At 46.6% G+C, this 10991-nt stretch overlaps 1 long non-coding RNA gene across 2 annotated transcripts; it reads left to right on the forward strand.

Annotated features, from left to right (window-relative positions):
* The first annotated feature begins 430 nt into the window (after positions 1-430).
* LOC133342399 (uncharacterized) lies at positions 431-8667 on the forward strand. 2 transcript variants are annotated; one of them, XR_009755125.1, is made up of 4 exons: positions 431-473; positions 4013-4168; positions 4662-4757; positions 5864-8667. It is a non-coding gene; the product is annotated as an uncharacterized LOC133342399 (long non-coding RNA). The 2 variants fall into 2 exon arrangements; XR_009755126.1 differs by lacking the exon at positions 431-473 and adding an exon at positions 2717-2941.
* The last annotated feature ends 2324 nt before the right edge of the window (positions 8668-10991 follow it).

Consider the following 10991-nt stretch of genomic DNA (forward strand, 5'->3'; position numbering starts at 1 on the left):
TCCCAGTTCGCCGATTTAAGGCTGAATTCATGAAACGTTATACATGTGTTATTCCGCAAAACACCCCTACGCAGTGGAAAAAAACCCACTTCGAAGAGACAAAGATTGATATCCACACACATGCTTTCAAATGCGCTTCTGCGGCCGTCTGGAATGCTCTTCCTTCTGATATTAGGAAACCACTGAAGTTATGCACTTTTCAATCATCTATATTGCAAACTCATTTCTTTAGAACTACTTTTTTTGCGTGTGTTTAGTTTATTGTCCTTCACCCGCACCTCCGTACGGTGCGAAAGAGGTTCAACACACGGCACATACATTTCAGCCACCGATTTGCTTAGCGATGGCCAATGACACACACGCACGCGCTTCAATGGAGACCAACCTGCTTCGTGTCCTTACATGGGCAGTCGCAGCCGGTGGCGCCGTTGGAATGCAGGGACGGACCACTCCCTCTGGGCTGCGAGCAGCAGGTGAAGCACCCGCATCCCTCCCGACCGCAGAGCCGCGGAAGCGCCCGGGCAGTGTCCGAGCAGACTGCACCCAGGTGCACAGTCTAATCTGGTGGGGGGGGAGATGACAACGATTGCGAGATTGCACAATTTGCACGATGAATCAAACGCAACATTACGAGACCAAGGCGCGCTCTCATGCGCCTACTCAGGCACGCGGTGTGAATTGACTGCTATTATAATTGCTCAAATATAAGTAATTAATTATATAACTATATTTTGATTGAAAGCTTTCGTGACTGCAGGGATTCATATTCTTGGTTCTTTCAGTAAAGTCACGTAGAAGGGAAATAATAAAATAAAAAATATATAAAACAATGAAAAAAATAAAAAGAACCAAAAATATATAACTATATATAATTATTTAACAGCAATAATGTTTCTTAGCCGTTGAAATGTTGAAAACTTTTTAAAAATCTATTTTTGACTCACCTCTTGACTCACCTCTTGCACGATTTGAGTTTTACTAAGAAGTCACAGTAAGATGTTCCAAATCCGACCGTCGCGTATCCACGTTGACCAACTGACCTCCCACGCCAAGGGCTCGATTGTGTAAACTTTACTTTCCTGAGCGAGTTCACAAATCACACATTTTCACGCGCAGTTATTGTTTTTCTTAATCTCGTCGACATTCACCTGCTTCTAAATTGCAAAAAGGCATTCTGTCCAAGTTTAAATCAGTTTTGCGTTTGCTTATTTTTTTGCCCAGTAACTTATTTGTGCATGGTGGTGTAACCGTCATTCTCTCGAGACGATCACACATCCAACCTTTTCACGTATTCGCCGATACCTCCCCAGCGAGTCGGGTATGCGATGTTGTGCTGCGGTTTGGTGTTTACACTACAGCCGGTACCGTGCTATAACTCGAGCGACTTGACTTTGATTCCCCTTGGCCATGACTCCCTCGGCCCTGCCCACGACAGCCAGTGGTGAATGTTATCTGAATACTGCATGCAGTTTGCACTTTGTTCAGGCGAAGGATAATAAAAAAAATATAACTAAAACAATGAACCTGGAGTTATAAGTAACATTTCAAGTAAAGTTGAGTAAAAAAATTGTAAAATTTTAAGTAAAAATGTTGAGTAAAATAATATTTATCCGCAATGAATAACGTGATTAAGTTTGGTCGAACAACCTCTTAACTTACACGATATGGGAAGGTTTTCCTCTTGTAACAGCTTAACACAGGGTTGTGAATTCTATATCGCAGGATATGTATCACACAATTGTTGTATTAGGATATCTTAGGTTTCATCGTCATTGTTTTACTAACTGGTATGTTGTTCATAAAGGTACAACAATATTACTTATGAAATAAATGTGAATACAAGTGTAAACTACATCAGCAAACACATGAATACGTGACGCAGTCCAAGTATACCCGTGTGCCAACGTGGTTATGGTGTAAATTATTTAATATATTTTTAGCCAGATAATTTTTGTTTATCAAACACTCTCGAGGTGATTGGGGGAATGTTGTTTTGATGTTTTCACACCAAAAAAATATTAACGGCTTGCAGATTTTCACATCCTAAGATATGCCGTGAAATTGATCATCATCAGCCATGATCAATCCATTGTTTCATGAGGGCCTCCCCGAGTCGTGCCAATATTCCACTGTTGTGTGATATAGCAATCCATTGCACGCTTGCTGATCACATCACTCCATCTCCCCGGTCGACGTTCTCAGATACGTTCCATTCCTTGTTTGCCACTCCATCACTATTCTTGGCCATCATCTGGTCTATCGATGTGTCCTGCCCAAGCCAACTCACTCAACAAATTGAATAACGCCTTTATCCTGGGTACAATTGTAGTGACATAGCGCTGACTGTTGGACAGCAGCAGCAACTGCAGGTGGGCACTGAGAGCACACGCCGCTGAGCATACACGCGGGTGTGCCGGCAGGGCGGAGGAACTGGGGCAAGGGTCACGGTAGACCTCGTGGGGAACATCCTGGAACCCTCTAGAGAGTTCAAGAAGGGAGGCGCGGCTATGGCAGAGCCAAGCCGTGCCGAGGGGAATAAAAGCAGCAGAGAGTGGGGAGCTCCGGGCTGCCGGTTCTGGACTCATCTCGTTGTCACTGCCGCCTTTGCCCAGGCATTGCGCAGCCGGACAGCGATTGGCTGTCCCGGTAGACGCCGTCGGTGCAACGCGGGCAGGGTCGTGTCAGGGATGGGTCGTGGGTGGGAGAGAGAGGGGGCCCGAGTGGTGGCGTGAGCCCGGCAACAACGAATAAAGAGGGCAGAGCGGTGCCCCCCTGTGAACACCTCGTCTCCGGCTGACTGTGTGGCCGACGCGCGCCACCCGCACGAACAGACGGCACTACACGTTCTTTGAATCCACGTTCCCCTTTCTCGAGTTATCTCCGTGCGTTCATCTCTCCACGCCCCTTTGCACGAAACGAACAGCTTGCTGGGAAATTAATGGTACGCGGATAAGCGATCACTGTGCATTCCTGCACATTAGCGAGCGTATGGATGGCAAGCAGGGTGGAATTCGTCTTGGAATGTGAGACATATCTGTGGGCTTCTTGAGACGCGTGCATGTGGCAGGGTGGAGGAAGGAGGGCACGGCAGACTGCGGTCTCCGTATCGATAACTGCAGACATGCACGCATTGCCAAACTGGTGAAAATTACTGCGGTGGAAGGAAATCCTTTGAAATGACCCCGGCTTACAAAATGAGATTGCGTAAAGCATCGTCAATGTTTAGTGAGTGAGGCTCATATAATAAGTGCTGATGCTCCACCTCGTACAGATTTGCTTCTGTGTTGAAGGGGAATTGATGAGGAAACACAACGGGACTTCAGAAAGCGAGTTATGTAATAAATATATGTTGTCGACAACAAGGAACACGTTGCTTAAATAATCTATAGGATTCATAATCAACGTTTTTGGGTTTAGATCGCGTTTATTTATAAATGTGTCGTAACCCTCCACCACCCGACACGGCCAATCAGTAAAAATGTGTCACGTTGACAAAGACAAATAGATCACTGCTTTAGCCCACCGGTGTGTTGAAGCCACAACATTTACAATTTGAGTACGACGTTTCGCTGGTAATTGCAATCAGCATCATCGGGCAATTCGCCAGAATGGTGAGGCTCTCCTGTGTCTCCCGTTCTTATATAGAGCAGCAGCAGGGTGACGTCATCATTAACTCATCAACTCATCAGGTGCAAAGATTCCAGGGGGGAGTGATTGTAATTATATACTAGATTAGTAATCAGGCTATTGTTACGATGCGAGTTGTAGATTAGTAATCATTTGGAATGCGTTTTTTTGTGATTATCCCTTCTACATGTCGGCGCATTCTATTGGCTTTCCCCACTTACTCAGGGATATTACCATGTCAATTACCGAACACCCCTTTCACAGAACCATCCTTTCATCTCTTAGAGCGCTTATGTTTTACATAGTCTTCATGGCTATTGTTACACAATTGTTTATTCAGTCAGAATATATATAATATTATTATTTATGTTTCCCCCGTCACCAGGGCTCGGCAACCTGCATCTCCGCAGCCGCGTGCGGCTCTTTGAGGGACTGCTTCGTGACCTGTATTTATTAAGGGCCCACCATCCCGTATTCACCACGTGCATTGCGGGCTGGGTGACCACCGAGGCTTGCCAGGAGTTGTAGGTGTGGTGCTGTGGTGAGTGTCACCCTCCTCGTTCTCCTGCTGCTCAAAGTTCCCTCCTACGTGAAGCAAAATACTCATGAATAGAATCGACCAGACATCTCAACGCAGGGTGCTCCTGACGCCGATTGCGAGACTCACCGAGTCTCAAGCTCACTGAGTGTGGAGACTCTGCGAGGCTCAGTGAGACTTCCCTTATATAAATCATTGGCATTATTTATATAATCCCAAAACAACACCATAACAAAGCATTTCTCAACAGACATTTACTTGGTCACCCTCATTGCAATATGAAAACACGTGTTTGACTCTTGTGCGTGCGTGTTGTTGTATTATTTACATCACTGCTTGGTGATCTGTTTTTTCCCCAACTTTCTTTTAAACAATTTGAGCTGCTGCAGATGTCGAAATTTGCCTGCTAAATATGTTCCCATAACGCTTCGTTTTTGGTTCAGTGTTTTAATACCTCGCCTGGTGGCATTGGCCCGCCGGGAATGTTCCCCAGCAGATTTATTACTGCGTGCCGAGCCGGGGAGTTCGCTCCAGCGATGATGGAGGGGGCGCGAGAGCATGCCATGTTTCCACGCTGGGATATCGCGGCCTGGTATGTCGGCCTCTCTGGAATGCCTCACCCCTGCACAACCTGCGATTACACCACACGGGAGGTGCTATGTGATGGCAACTGAAGCGTTTTTCGGTTTTTTTTTGTATAGCGGTGGCTTGGCGGTCACCGCACGGCACTACGGAGGCCCACCGTCCTGAGTTTCAATCCTGGCTGTGACATTTCGATGTAAAGCTTTCGTGACTGCAAGGATTCATCTTCTTGGTTCTTTCGGTAAATTCACGTAGAAGGGAAGTAATAAAATAATAAAAATAAAACATAACAAAATAATTATCACGACGTTTCGGCCACAACGCAAGCAGCCGTCTTCAGGTGGAGAACAGGTTGATTGCGTTGTGGCCGAAACGTCGTGAGAATTATTTTGTTATGTTTTATTTTTATTATTTTATTACTTCCCTTCTACGTGACTTTACTGGCTGTGACACTTAACGTAAGTGGCAGGTGATGAATTATCATTCGAGAGCCAAACAACGGTGCCTCCTGGATTTGACATTTCTCGGAGACACTGGTGGAACGATCAACCGCATCAGAGCATCAACAGGAAACGGTGGCCTTGTAACGCGCAGTGCGGACCGTATAGTAAAGCACTGAAGTCTCCGCTCATTCAACGGCGGAGGAAGAGAAAAACACTCCACAGACTCTCTCCTGAAGCCCTCTCGCTGCTAGCAGACTTCGACATTGCCAATTATCTCCTGAACCTATTGCCTGACGCAGGAATAGAATACTGATATCTGAACCAGTCCTGGGACTTACCAACTTCGTCAACCCGCACTTTATGGCCAGCGTAGTGAAGAAGGGTTAAGCAACTCCCATGACCAATTGAACACGCACGTGCTTTCATTTCAACTCGAGAAAGTAAAATTGTTTGCAACCAACAGTTTTTTTATGTTAAGTGTTTGTTGTTCTTCCCCCGCACCTCTGAATAGCACGGTTGGCTATGTACGGTGCGAAAGAAGTCCAACATACATAACATGTGTAGTGACATAGCGCTGACTGTTGTACAGCAGCTGCAACTGCAAGTGTAGCGTACACGCCGCTGAGCATATACACGGTGTGTGTGTACACGGTGTGTGTGTGTGTGCCGGCAGGGCGGAGGAACTGGGGCAAGGGTCACGGTAGACCTCGTGGGGAAGCCCCTAGAACCCTCTGGAGGGTTCGAGAAGGGAGGCGTGGCCTGGGCGGAGCCAAGCCGCGCCGAGGGGAATAAAAACAGGGGAGAGCGGGGAGCTCCGGGCTGTCAGTTCTGGGATTGGACTCGCTTTATCGTCGCCACCGCCGCCTTCGCCCGATCATCGCGTGGCCGGACAGCTGTTAGCTGTCCCGGTCGACACCGTCGGTGCAACGTGGACAAGGTCGTGTCTGGGCCGGGCCGGGCCATGTGGCAGCGTGGTCGTGGTCGAGAGAGAGAGGGGGCCCGAGTGGTGGCGTGAACTCGACAACAATATAAGGGGAGGACGGTGACTCCTGTGACTACCTTGTCTCCGACTGAGTGTGTGTGCGATGCACGCCACCCGCACACACACACAAGCCTCGAGCAAAAGGAAGAGGAGACCTACGACACTACACATACATACATAGAAAATGCCCGCAAGCAGTGCGCACTGAAAGCTTGAGAGAAGAAATGCCCAACACGCAGCCGAACCCAACCCAAATAAGAATTTCCGTAAAAAAATATCCCTCAATATTTAAAGAGCCATCAATGCAATGTGAATACGAAACGGTGGTCCTTAGTAAAACAAACGTCACGAAGCGGTACTTAAAGAGCCAACCCCTGCCCATGACAGACACAACATGGGGAGCTCTTCATGCAGCAGTGGATAGACCAAGAGCTTTAAATTATCATTCTTAGTTAGCATAGTACACAGGAACGCCGGGCAACACATACTTGAGATGTGAATTATAAACGCATTCTGAAGCTACTAAAAAACAATTCCACTGCAATGAAAATGTAGAATGACATATTTGCATGTGCGACAACAATGGGAACACCGAATTGCAGTGTCGACAAGGGTAAATTGTGGGACGGTCATCATTGACGAAAGAAACGATGGCCATGACAATAGCCTAACATAGCGTGCATCTCATTCAAGTCCATGTTAATTATCGACTGGCAGCGTTAGTAATGGAAATTAATAGCGGCATATGCACAACAAGAACGCCACGCGGGTTGCCCGTCAAGCATACGGCAATGCGATCGTTTCAAAAGAAGCTGACATGTCAGATTATGTTAAAAAAAATTGAACGACAATGTAGTTCTCACGGATGATGTTGAGTAATTATTTCATCACAGTACCGCGAATCATCCGTGTGGGGTTGCATTGCCTTAGCCGAACGGCTTTTCAATGAGCCCAAATTTTGTAACTTATACAGTCGTTTTCTTTTCTCTTGCCATTGTCCCATTACCTGTTATTTTGTTGTCTGCGTTACCTGCTATAGCACGTGCATGTAAACATGGCAATACGTTGAGCGAGGCTGGGAATGTGATAAGTGCACAAATCAGCATATATCGGCGCCCTACTTCAAATTACACTGAGAAACAGAAAGAGACACATGCAGATTAGTCAGTGCGTGCAGGTTAGAGACATTGCGTTCAAACTGTTGAGAAAAGTAATTGGGCAGGGCATGCCATCTTTGCTAAATTCGTACGAGAAATCAATGCCAAATGGCTCAGCAACAATAAAAAACGATTGTACCAACATTTTGTCCCATGCCATTGGCTCTTAGTAAAATGTCGATCACGTCGGCGCTTAAATTGAGACTTTATTTCAACCCTGGCCAATTTAATGTCATGAGTCAGCATAACTGACCACACCCGTGTTCCATTTCTCAAGTGACTGAGTGTGTTTAGAACGCAATGCACGGGGTTCTGCAGAGTCATGTTGAATAAATGTTAGTAGGAAGTGAGACATATTTAATCAAGCTCGACTACGGCTTCAACATCAAAGCCCTCCATTCAATCACCTCTACAAATATATTTTTGTCATCACTGTCTAAGCCACCAGGCGAACTCCAGTCATCCTCGCAGCAGCCGCTTTTGGCTGGCCATTGAACAAAGATGATCACCGCAGCACGCGCTTTCAGGTGCACTTCTGCGGTCGTCTGGAACGCTCTTATTTCCAAGATTCGGAAGCTACTGGAGGTATGTGCTTTTAAATATAGATGGAAAACTCATTTCTTTAGAACTGATTATTGTTCAGTTTATTGTCCTTACCCCGCACGGTTGGCTACATATGATGCAAAATAAATTCTACATACAGTACATACGGGGTTGGTGAATGACTTGAGAGGAAGCCCTGGGAAACATCAACGTTCAGAGGTGGTGACAGTGCTAAATTAGCACATAGGCAAGCAGGAATATGTGCAGGGCCTTTTGAAAGGGGAGCCCAAAAACAATAAAACTGGTGCCCAGAAAACTATTCGTTCAGACATGGGTGACAAGCAGAGCTGCTGCATGAACACTACCAGAATGGCATGATCTTACATGCGTTCTTGTGACTAAATCAACCTAAATCCGATCTCACCAGATCTCCAAAGCTAAATAGCGTTAAGCCTTGCTATTTCTTGGATGGCAGACTGCCCGGTGTTGTAGGCTTAGGCTACGGGGTGGACATGAGTTTGTGGTGCAGCGCTGAATTCTTGAATTTATTTGCGTGGGGTTTTTTTTTATTATGGTCGGATTTCACACTTCAAGTCTATTTTGTTCAATTAGGTGAGATCCCAAGAGACCAAGGAAGGTCTCATTTGCAAGAGTGACCCGGGTCACAAAAAATTACAAACGCGATCACGTAAAATGTACAGCAATGAAGCAACCAGAAATCGGAGAAAAACCCAGCGGCTATGAATCAATGTAGAAACAAGCAAATATAAATCATGAGCCAAAACAAGCAAAAAGAAATCGGAGCAAAAACAAGCGTATAGTGATCAGAATCCCCCAAAAATGTTGTTACTGAAACAATTCAATAAAGAAAACAACTCCTGTAATGAAAGCTGGCTCACGAAATTGACTTTTTTAAACCACTCACGGTAAAATGACATTACAGGTGGTCTCTGGTGCACCTGCTTTCGTCCCACATGAAGCCAGACACTCAGTATTCTCATTCACTGCACAACCCTCCCGTAAAATAGTCACACTGGGTCCATGCATGTACAGATATGTTTTGTCGGCTGTGAAATTAACCTGATCGTTGTACATTCCTTGGAATCAAGTCACTGGTCCTTTGGGCTCGGGTCTACGGGTGGCTTAACATTTCCGCGGACCGGACCTGGTCAAAGTATTAAGGCGGCAGTTGCACCTGCAAGCAGTCAAAATAAAACTCGCATCTACACCGTGCTCATTCGTGGGCCTACATCTTACACAGCGGCTCAACGTTATTCTGTTGCCGTTTATACAATGCGCCAGGACATATCGACATGTTCACGACCGCACCCCCCCCCCCCCCCCGCATACTCGTAAAGCTTGAATTGCTTTGCAATTATACATCTCGACTGCCATGCACATTAGTCATGAAAAATGTGTCTGGGGCGCCGTGCCATTGCCACCACAGAGCAGGGATCAGCAACGCTTGGCACGCAAGGCTCTGCCACCCCAACAAGGAACAGATCTGGGTGCGCCAGTTCTGCAGAGATGGTGTGAGTCGAGTGGACACAGCGTGAGGATGTCTGTGGCTCCAGTAACATTCAAAACGAATGCAGACTCTTCTCCATGTGGGTGTTCGTGCACGTAATGTATGCCGATGACTGGTACCAGCGGTGTTAAGATCGGTCTCTGTAGAGGAGGCTCACGAAGGATGCTACTGGACAGTTGCAGGTTGCCATCTAACAACAACGAAGTGAGGAGGAGTAACTCTCACAACAAGGAGTGGACCAACACGTGGTTAAAGCACAGCGAGGTGGCACAGCGTGGGAAACAGGTGTTGCATCTGTCAGTCATCTCAGTCAGTTGACCAAAAACGCATGCGTTTCTCACGTTACTTCATGCCATCAAACCTTCCCCACTTCACGTCGCCTCAAAATGCACCTAGCCTGGCACAAGTCCTGCGGTGATGTCACCACGACTTAGTGACGAGTGGCGGTTATTGTTGTTGTCTGGAGAGTAGCAGCGGAGTGATCGGCGCACACTGCTACGGACCTCGAGACCGGCCTTCTATTCTGGCTCATGTAAGTGGCAAAATATGCAACTGGTTCTGAGCCTTCCCTAGGTCGACTCAGCCTTAAATGAGTACATTGTACAGTGTGCAAACATTAGCACTGGGGAGACAAAGGTGGTCAGGGGTGGCCACAGCCACACCACCCCCTCGTGTACCGTGGTAGCCTTCGTAGACATGTGCTCACTAACAGCACTTGCCCCAACATCTTGCGTAGGCTAAGCAGGGGATCTTTATCTCTGTTGTTGACCACTACAAGGTGTTAGGTAAGAATCTGCCCACACGCGCACTGCCACGCTGCCGTGCTTAACGGCGAGCAGGAAGGGGTGAATTAGAGACAGTGTCAACGGGAAGCATCAGGATAAGGAAGTAAAGCGGGGGGGGGGGGGGGGTAAAGGCACCTCAATGTGCCTCGGGCTTCTTGCCCAATGCCCCAAGAGCAGTTCAACGCTGAAGTTCCATTCAGACGAACTGTGCAGGCACAAGGACAGCCACTGAAATGTAATGCTTGGGCGCGTAAACAACAGTTGGTGTCTGGGAGTCTACAAGAGGGGAGCTCGGTGTGATTTGCTATGGAACTGTGCACGCATTTCTTGGTTTTAACGTTCAGCAAATGCTCTACGCTTTAATTTAAAGAATGTTAATAGTTGGACGAATTGCACCTCGTGTCGTGAGATTAATGTAGCAGGTCAACGAGGTTCAGAATTTTTAGGCCCTATCTTTTGAAATTACTTGTTATTATTTTTTTACAGGAACATATACATTTATACGTGTATATAAATACCGCTGTGGAAATATGGCCTCCCTATACCATGGTCGGTGTGGATTGGTGAAGGTGGAGGAGTATCAATGCAGAAGCACAGACACTCATAAACAACTCGATTCATTCTGCATTGATCTCTATCGTAACTATGCTGGATTTCTTTTGCACCATACGTAGCCAACCGCGCTATTCGGAGGTGCGAGGGAGAACAATAAACTAAGCACAAAAAGCAGTGCTAAAGAAATTAGTTTTTAACCTAGACGTTTTAAAAGGGCATAGCTTCAGTGGCTTCCTAATATCGAAAGGAAG

This window comes from Lethenteron reissneri, chromosome 14 (assembly GCF_015708825.2).
Source record: "Lethenteron reissneri isolate LAM-NWPU_2019-01 chromosome 14, ASM1570882v1, whole genome shotgun sequence".
NCBI classification, from domain to species: Eukaryota; Metazoa; Chordata; class Hyperoartia; order Petromyzontiformes; family Petromyzontidae; genus Lethenteron; species Lethenteron reissneri.